The following is a 6773-nucleotide window of genomic DNA, read 5'->3' as shown; positions in this document are numbered from 1 at the left end:
CCTACCAGGCTTCTCCATCCATGGGATTTTCCAGGCAACAGTATTGGAGTGGGGTGCCATTGCCTTCTCTGGATACTAGTGTGTGAGATGAGTGCAATTGTGCGGTAGTTTGAGCATTCTTTGGCATTGCCTTTCTTTGGGATTGGAATGAAAACTGACCTTTTCCAGTCCTGTGGCCACTGCTGAGTTTTCCAGATTTGCTGACATATTGAGTGCAGCACTTTTATAGCATCATCTTTTAGGATTTGAAATAACTCAACTGGAATTCCATCACCTCCACTAGCGTTGTTTGTAGTGATGCTTCAAACAAAGGCCCACCTGACTTCATATTCCAGGATGTCTGGCTCTAGGTGAGTGATCACACCGTAGTGATTATCTGGGTTGTGAAGATCTTTTTTGTACACTTCTGTATATTCTTGCCACCTCTTCTTAATGTCTTCTGCTTCTGTTAGGTCCATAGCATTTCTGTCCTTTATGGAGCCCATATTTGCATGAAATGTCCCCTTGGTATCTCTAATTTTCTTGAAGAGATCTGTAGTCTTTCCCATTTTATTATTTTCTTCTATTTCTTTGCACTGATCACTGAGGAATGCTTTCTTATCTCTCCTTGTTATTCTCTGAAATAACTACTTACTTTATTTATTTCATATTTTTTAGACTATAGAAATGATGCTGCACAAAAAGCAAATTCAAGTAATTCTCTTATTCGAGTTAAAAATGGGTCATAAAGCAGCAGAGACAATTCACAATATCAACAATGCATTTGGCCCAGGAACTGCTAACAAACATACGGTGCAGTAGTGGTTCAAGAATTTTTCCAAAAGGAGATGAGAGCCTTGAGGATGATGAGGAGCATAGTGGCCGGTGATTGAAAGTTGACAATGACTGATGGAGCGCAATCATCAGAGCTGGAGCTGATCCTCTTACAACTACACAAGAAGACACTGAAGAACTCAACGTTGACTCTTCTACAGTCATTCAGCATTTGAGGCAAATTGGAAAGGTGAAAAAGCTTGATAAGTGGGTGCCCCATGAGCTGACTGAAAATTTGAAAAAAAAAAAAAAAACAAAAAAAAACTGTAATTTTGAAGTGTCATCTTTTCTTGTACACAACAACAATGAACCATTTCTGGATTGGATTGTGATGTGCGATGAAAGTGGATGGTATATGACAATTGGAAACAACAAGCTCAGTGGCTGGACTGAGAAGAAGCTCCAATGCAGTTTCCAAAGCCAAACCTGCACCAAAAAAAGGTCATGGTCACTGTTTGGTGGTCTGCTGCCTGTCTGATCCACTATAGTTTTCTGAATCCAGGCAAAAGTATTACATCTGAGAATTATGCTCAGCAAATCAATGAGAATCCCTGAAAACTGAAATACCTGCAGCCAGCATTGGTCAACGGAATGGGCCCAATTCTTCTCTACCATAACGCCCAACCACACATGGCACAACCAAGGCTTAAAAAGGCGAATGAATTGGGCTACGAAGTTCTGCCTCATCCTGCATATTCACCTGACCTCTCACCAACCAACTACCACTTCTTCAAGCATCTTGAGAACTTTTTTGCTGGGAAAATGCTTCCACAACCACCAGCAGAATGCAGAAAATGCTTTCCAAGAGTTCACAGAATCCCAAAGCATGGATTTTTATGCTACAGGAATAAGCAAACTTATTTCTTGTCGGCAAAAATGTGTTGATTGTAATGGTTCCCTATGTTAATTAATAAAGATGTGCTGGGGCCTAGCTATATGATTTAAAATTCACAGTCAAAAATAGCAATTACTTTGGCACCAACCTAATAGAAACAGTAGATGGTGGTCGTCAGGGTCTGGCAGTGAGGGAAATGAGATGCTGGTCAAAGGTCACAAGCTTACTTTTGGGGAAATTTTCCTAATATTATTCTCCAAACTTTTAGTTAGATGTCTTAATTCAGCTGGCATGCTTTAAATTTCCATTTTCATTCCTATCCTAATCGTTTCATTTTATTAAACATTTTATCCCTCTGGGCATACTAATTGTAACATTTTGAAGTTTCTTTCTACTTTCTGTACTATTTCAATACCCCATGATTTTCTTTTTTGTTGTTGTTTGGTTTTGTTCCTCATATTTTTTCTTATACTCTGAAGGTATTTGTTATTTCTCTGAATCTGAGGCATTCAATAGCCACCCTGATATACGCTGTGTGTGACAGAGGCTTTTAACTGGTCAGCTGTAGACCATAGATTAATCTTCCTTTTCTCTTTTATCCCTGTATTTCTTCCTCTTTTCTTTTTAAGTCTTTATTGAATCTGTTACAATATTGTTTCTGTTTTATGTTTTGCTTTCTTGGCCATGAGACCTGGGATCTTGAACTCGTATCCCCTGCTTTGGAGAGAGAAGTCTTAACTGGACCACCAGGGAAGTCCTTGTATTTTTCCCTCTTTCCTTCCTTTTCCTTCCTTCCCTTCCTTCTTTCATTTGTTTATTATGCTAATACTTAAATATATTCTCCCTGTAAGATATAAAGAACTGCCCATAGTCCTTTGGCCCACAAGTTTGATCCTAAAACTTGTACTTCTGATTTGACTTTCCATGAATTGAGGAAACTTTAATGAGGTAAGAACTTCACATGGCTTAAAATATATATTGTGTGTCACAGACAGAGAATGAAGTGCTCTGCTTAATAAAATACTATGATTAACAGTTAGTCAAATATAAGCCTTGAAAGGAGTACCAATTTCCAAATATCTAGACAAAAATACAATACAATGAACAGTATTTTTATATAGAGAACCATTTACTATTTTCTTGATTATCCAAGAGATTGTTTAGGATCATGGAGGCCTGTATGTTTTCATTCTGAATACTGCTATAGATGTGTCAATATAAAAATAATAATAGTCAATAAAGTACTTTTGAATTCTAATGAATAATAGAATTTCCTATAGCAAAGTTATTAGAATCTCATGCATTCTGGTGATTCCTACCATCTATATCAGGGCCAGTAAATGTATTTGGTAAAGGGATAGGTAGTAAATAATGTTGGCTTTGTGGGCATAACAATTTGTTGAAACTATTTGACGTTTACACAGCAAAGCAGCTGCAGATAATGTGTAAATAAATGAGAGTAGCTGCATTCCAATAAAACTTTACTTAAAAAATAGGTGGAAGGCCAGATAAACTATAAGGTTAATTTGTGTCAGAAGAGTCTTATAGTTTGTAAGGCTGTAGATAGCTGATTTCTGATCTATTTGCATACAGGTTCCAATCCAAATTTCTACTACATTTTAAAATATTTCTCTTTAATTCTAACATTTCCCTTTAAATATATTTCTAACACTAGTACCTAAAATCCAAAATATCAAAAATAAAACTCAGAATGTCTGTATAGATCATACGACTATACCACCCCATCTATTTCTCTTATAATTTTTCTTCCATTCTTTTCATTTTAATTTTATTTATGTATTTATTTTTGCTGGCCTGGATCTTCGTTGCTTAGCCCAGGCTTTCTCTAGTTGTGGTGAGCAGGGACTACTTTTCACTGCGGGATGCGGGCCTTCTCATTGCAGCGGCTTCTCTTGTAGAGCATAGCCTCTGGGCATGCAGGCTTCAGTAATTGTTTAGCACATGGGCTCCGCAGCTGAAGAGCACGGGCTCCATAGTTGTGGCCAATGGGCTTAGCCGCTCTGTGGCATGTGTAATCTTCCTGGACGAGGGATCGAATCTGTGCCCCCTGCACTGGCAGGTGGATTCTTATCCACCACACCACCAAGAAGTCCCTTCTATTCTTTATTCCCCCAAATGCATTCTTTTTCCTTGCTCTCCGGCTCTTTTAATTAGTTCTTAGTTCTGTTGTTTCTACTTTCATGATGTATTTCCCATCTCTCTCCCTTTTTTCTTAACTACATTTCCTTTATCACTGTCCTTCATTAACTAGTGTTCAGGTTCTCATTAACTTGTCTAGATTCTCACTGTATGTGGTCTCTCTGATTCCATGTTGTATCCTTTCTAGTTCCACTCATCCACAGCTGCCAGTGTAATCTTCCCATAGCAGAGGGCTGATCGTACCACTTCCTAGCTTGGAAGCCACCACCACCTCCTTATTAACCAAAAATAAAGGCCCAAATTCAAATCTTTCATGATCTGGACCTACTCAGCTTTACCAAACATCATTTCTTACTTATTTTCTTATGTGCTCAATTTCAGCTAAAATAGACAACTTGTTTTACCTTTCATGCAAACCCTGTACTTTCCATTCTTCCCATCCTATACTTTTGCTTGTGCTAAATGCTTGTTTCTTGGTCTAGTATTGCAGTGGCCAATATGCAGACATGAGACATGCAGTTGCTGAGTTAACTTTTCACATGCTCAGTAGCCATATGTGGCCAGTATCTACCATGTTACACAGGGAAGATACAGAACATTTTCATCATTGCAGAAAGTTCTGTTGAATGGTGCTGGCCTAGAATATGCTGCTCACCTTGCCTCACATTTAATCCTATATGATCTTTACTGCCTAGCTCAAATAACACCTCTTTTGACCACCCCCACCCCCCACTTTTTTTTGACCATGCCTTGTAGCATGTGGGATCTTAGTTCGCCAACTAAAGCCTGAACCCACACTACGTGCATTAGAAGCATGGAGTCTTGGCTACTGGACCACCAGGGAAGTCCCCCACCCCTTTATGTGATAGCATTTTATATGTGTTGGCGTTGTGGCACTTACCACTTTCTATCTAGATATACAGTGACTTAAATATGTGTTGTGCGCTAGACCATTTGCTCATTCTTTTGTTTCCTTGTTAATAACTAATCCAATGTCATGTGCATAGTAGGTGTTTGAAAACGATTTGTTGACAAGCCTCATTGAAACATTCTCTAAAGCTTTGTAAAAATGGAAATATTTCCATAACAAAGAGTAATAACCCTGCTTCACAAACTTACCAGCTAGAATTGGCATAAAATTTGAGACATGGAAACTATATTTGTAGAAATGATGTTCTATTTTAGAAAGCCTAATGATAAATCAACATGACTTTCATAAATTGTGATTGATTTTCATCAGCTTGGGGAGGCAACATAGCACAATGAAAAGAAGATGGATGTGAGAACCAGATTGCCCTATATTAGAATCCTGTTTCCATCAATTACCGACTCAGCATGGCCAAGTTACTTAATTTCTCAGCCTCATCGAGATGGTAATAGCTACCTGCATTCATTGAAACTTTTTGATAGCAAGTGACAGAAAAAGAAATCAAACTAGCTTTATCAGAAAAAATACTAATGGACTCATATAACTGAAAAAGCCCAGTGTCTTCAACATTACTGGATCTGCGTTCTCTAATGATACAGCTTCATTTGTAGGGAGGCTCTTGCTACTGAGTAATGAGATGGCCACTACAAGATTAAAGTATCACATGTTCTTTACAACTCAGGATCCAAGAGGAAGAAAAGCTCCCGAAAATGTCTCAGGAGGTACTCTCATTGGTCTGTCTTCTGTTAAGAACATTTTTGAAACATCTGTGGCTAACAGAAGGAGAGTCAGGCCAAATCTCGGTCAAATGACCAAACTGAGACCTGTGGCAAGGAAAACAGGCTCACCGGATAACATGGATGGAGCAGGATTGCTACAGAATGGAGGCGGGTTCTCCAAAAGGAGGAACACTAGACAAACAAAAGTGGTTATGCCCTCTAATTTAGGGGTGTTGTATTACACAGCTGCCACAGGCCCGCTCTTCATTGTATTCTCTGTGAATGGTGTCTGTTAGATCTGCACAAAGTGTAAAGTCTCTCTCCCTTATAGGTTTGTAGTGAGGATTAAATGGTATAATATAGATTAAATGACCAACAACTGATACTCAAAAAAAGTCTTTTCTCTTTATTCTTTTGCACCTCCCACCCCCCACTTAAACCAAGGGAAGGCCAATCAGTTAATTCAATAGTGATGAAGGTCTGAATTAAAGCCCTCCAGATTTACTAGCATTTGCTCTGAAATAAAAGAGAAACAAATTTTATTTTCTTTTAATATTTGCACCTCAAAGAGCAATCTTCAGTCAATTCAGAAGGCTATGATTCTAGTAAGATTAAGTAAGTTGCGTATGTCCTTTATATTATTAAGTGCCTCCACAAATGCCGTATTAACTCAAAGTTGCTTACTAAATATCTTAGAATCCAAGTAGTATGTTAGGTAGAACTCTGGTCTCCATTCACCTTTAATCAGATAATGTTTCTATTTGTAGTTTAGCATTCAACAGATTAACATGGATCAATTTAACAGTTTAATATTAAAACTGGCCCTTTTTTGCTAATGCAGAAACTTTTAAATTATAGCATAAAGAAGGCAGGAGATGTTGGTTCTACCCCTGGGTTGGGAAGATCCCCTGGAGTTGGAAATGGCACTCCACTTCAGTATTCTTGCCTGGAAAAGTCCAAGGACAGAGGAGCCTGGTGGGCTATAGTCCATGGGGCCGCAAAGTCAGACACGACTGAGAGAAATAAGTAACATAGAGAAATTTTTCTCTCTCAAAATAAGTCCAGAAGTATAACATTTAGAGGTTGGAATGATAGTTCCATGGTTATCATTAGATACCCAAGTTTCTTACAGCTTTCTATTCTCATATCTTTAGAATGTAGCCCCATCTTCATGTCCTCAAGAAGGCTGTCAGAGCTCCAGCCATCATATCCACTATTCATTAAGACTAGAAGGAAAGAGCCAAAGGGTATATACCAGAGGATTTACTCCTCTTTGAAGAGTTTGGACACATCATATCATGTCTCCTTTTGGCTATGT

At 38.4% G+C, this 6773-nt stretch overlaps 1 pseudogene; it reads left to right on the top strand.

Moving 5' to 3' along the window:
• Window positions 1-666: 666 nt before the first annotated feature.
• Window positions 667-1744, top strand: LOC123333329 (annotated as a pseudogene).
• The last annotated feature ends 5029 nt before the right edge of the window (window positions 1745-6773 follow it).

The sequence above is a fragment of the Bubalus bubalis genome, chromosome 4 (genome assembly GCF_019923935.1).
Source record: "Bubalus bubalis isolate 160015118507 breed Murrah chromosome 4, NDDB_SH_1, whole genome shotgun sequence".
NCBI lineage: Eukaryota > Metazoa > Chordata > Mammalia > Artiodactyla > Bovidae > Bubalus > Bubalus bubalis.
Note: the sequence above shows the minus strand (reverse complement) of the source record. Positions and strands in the feature narration are given on the sequence as shown.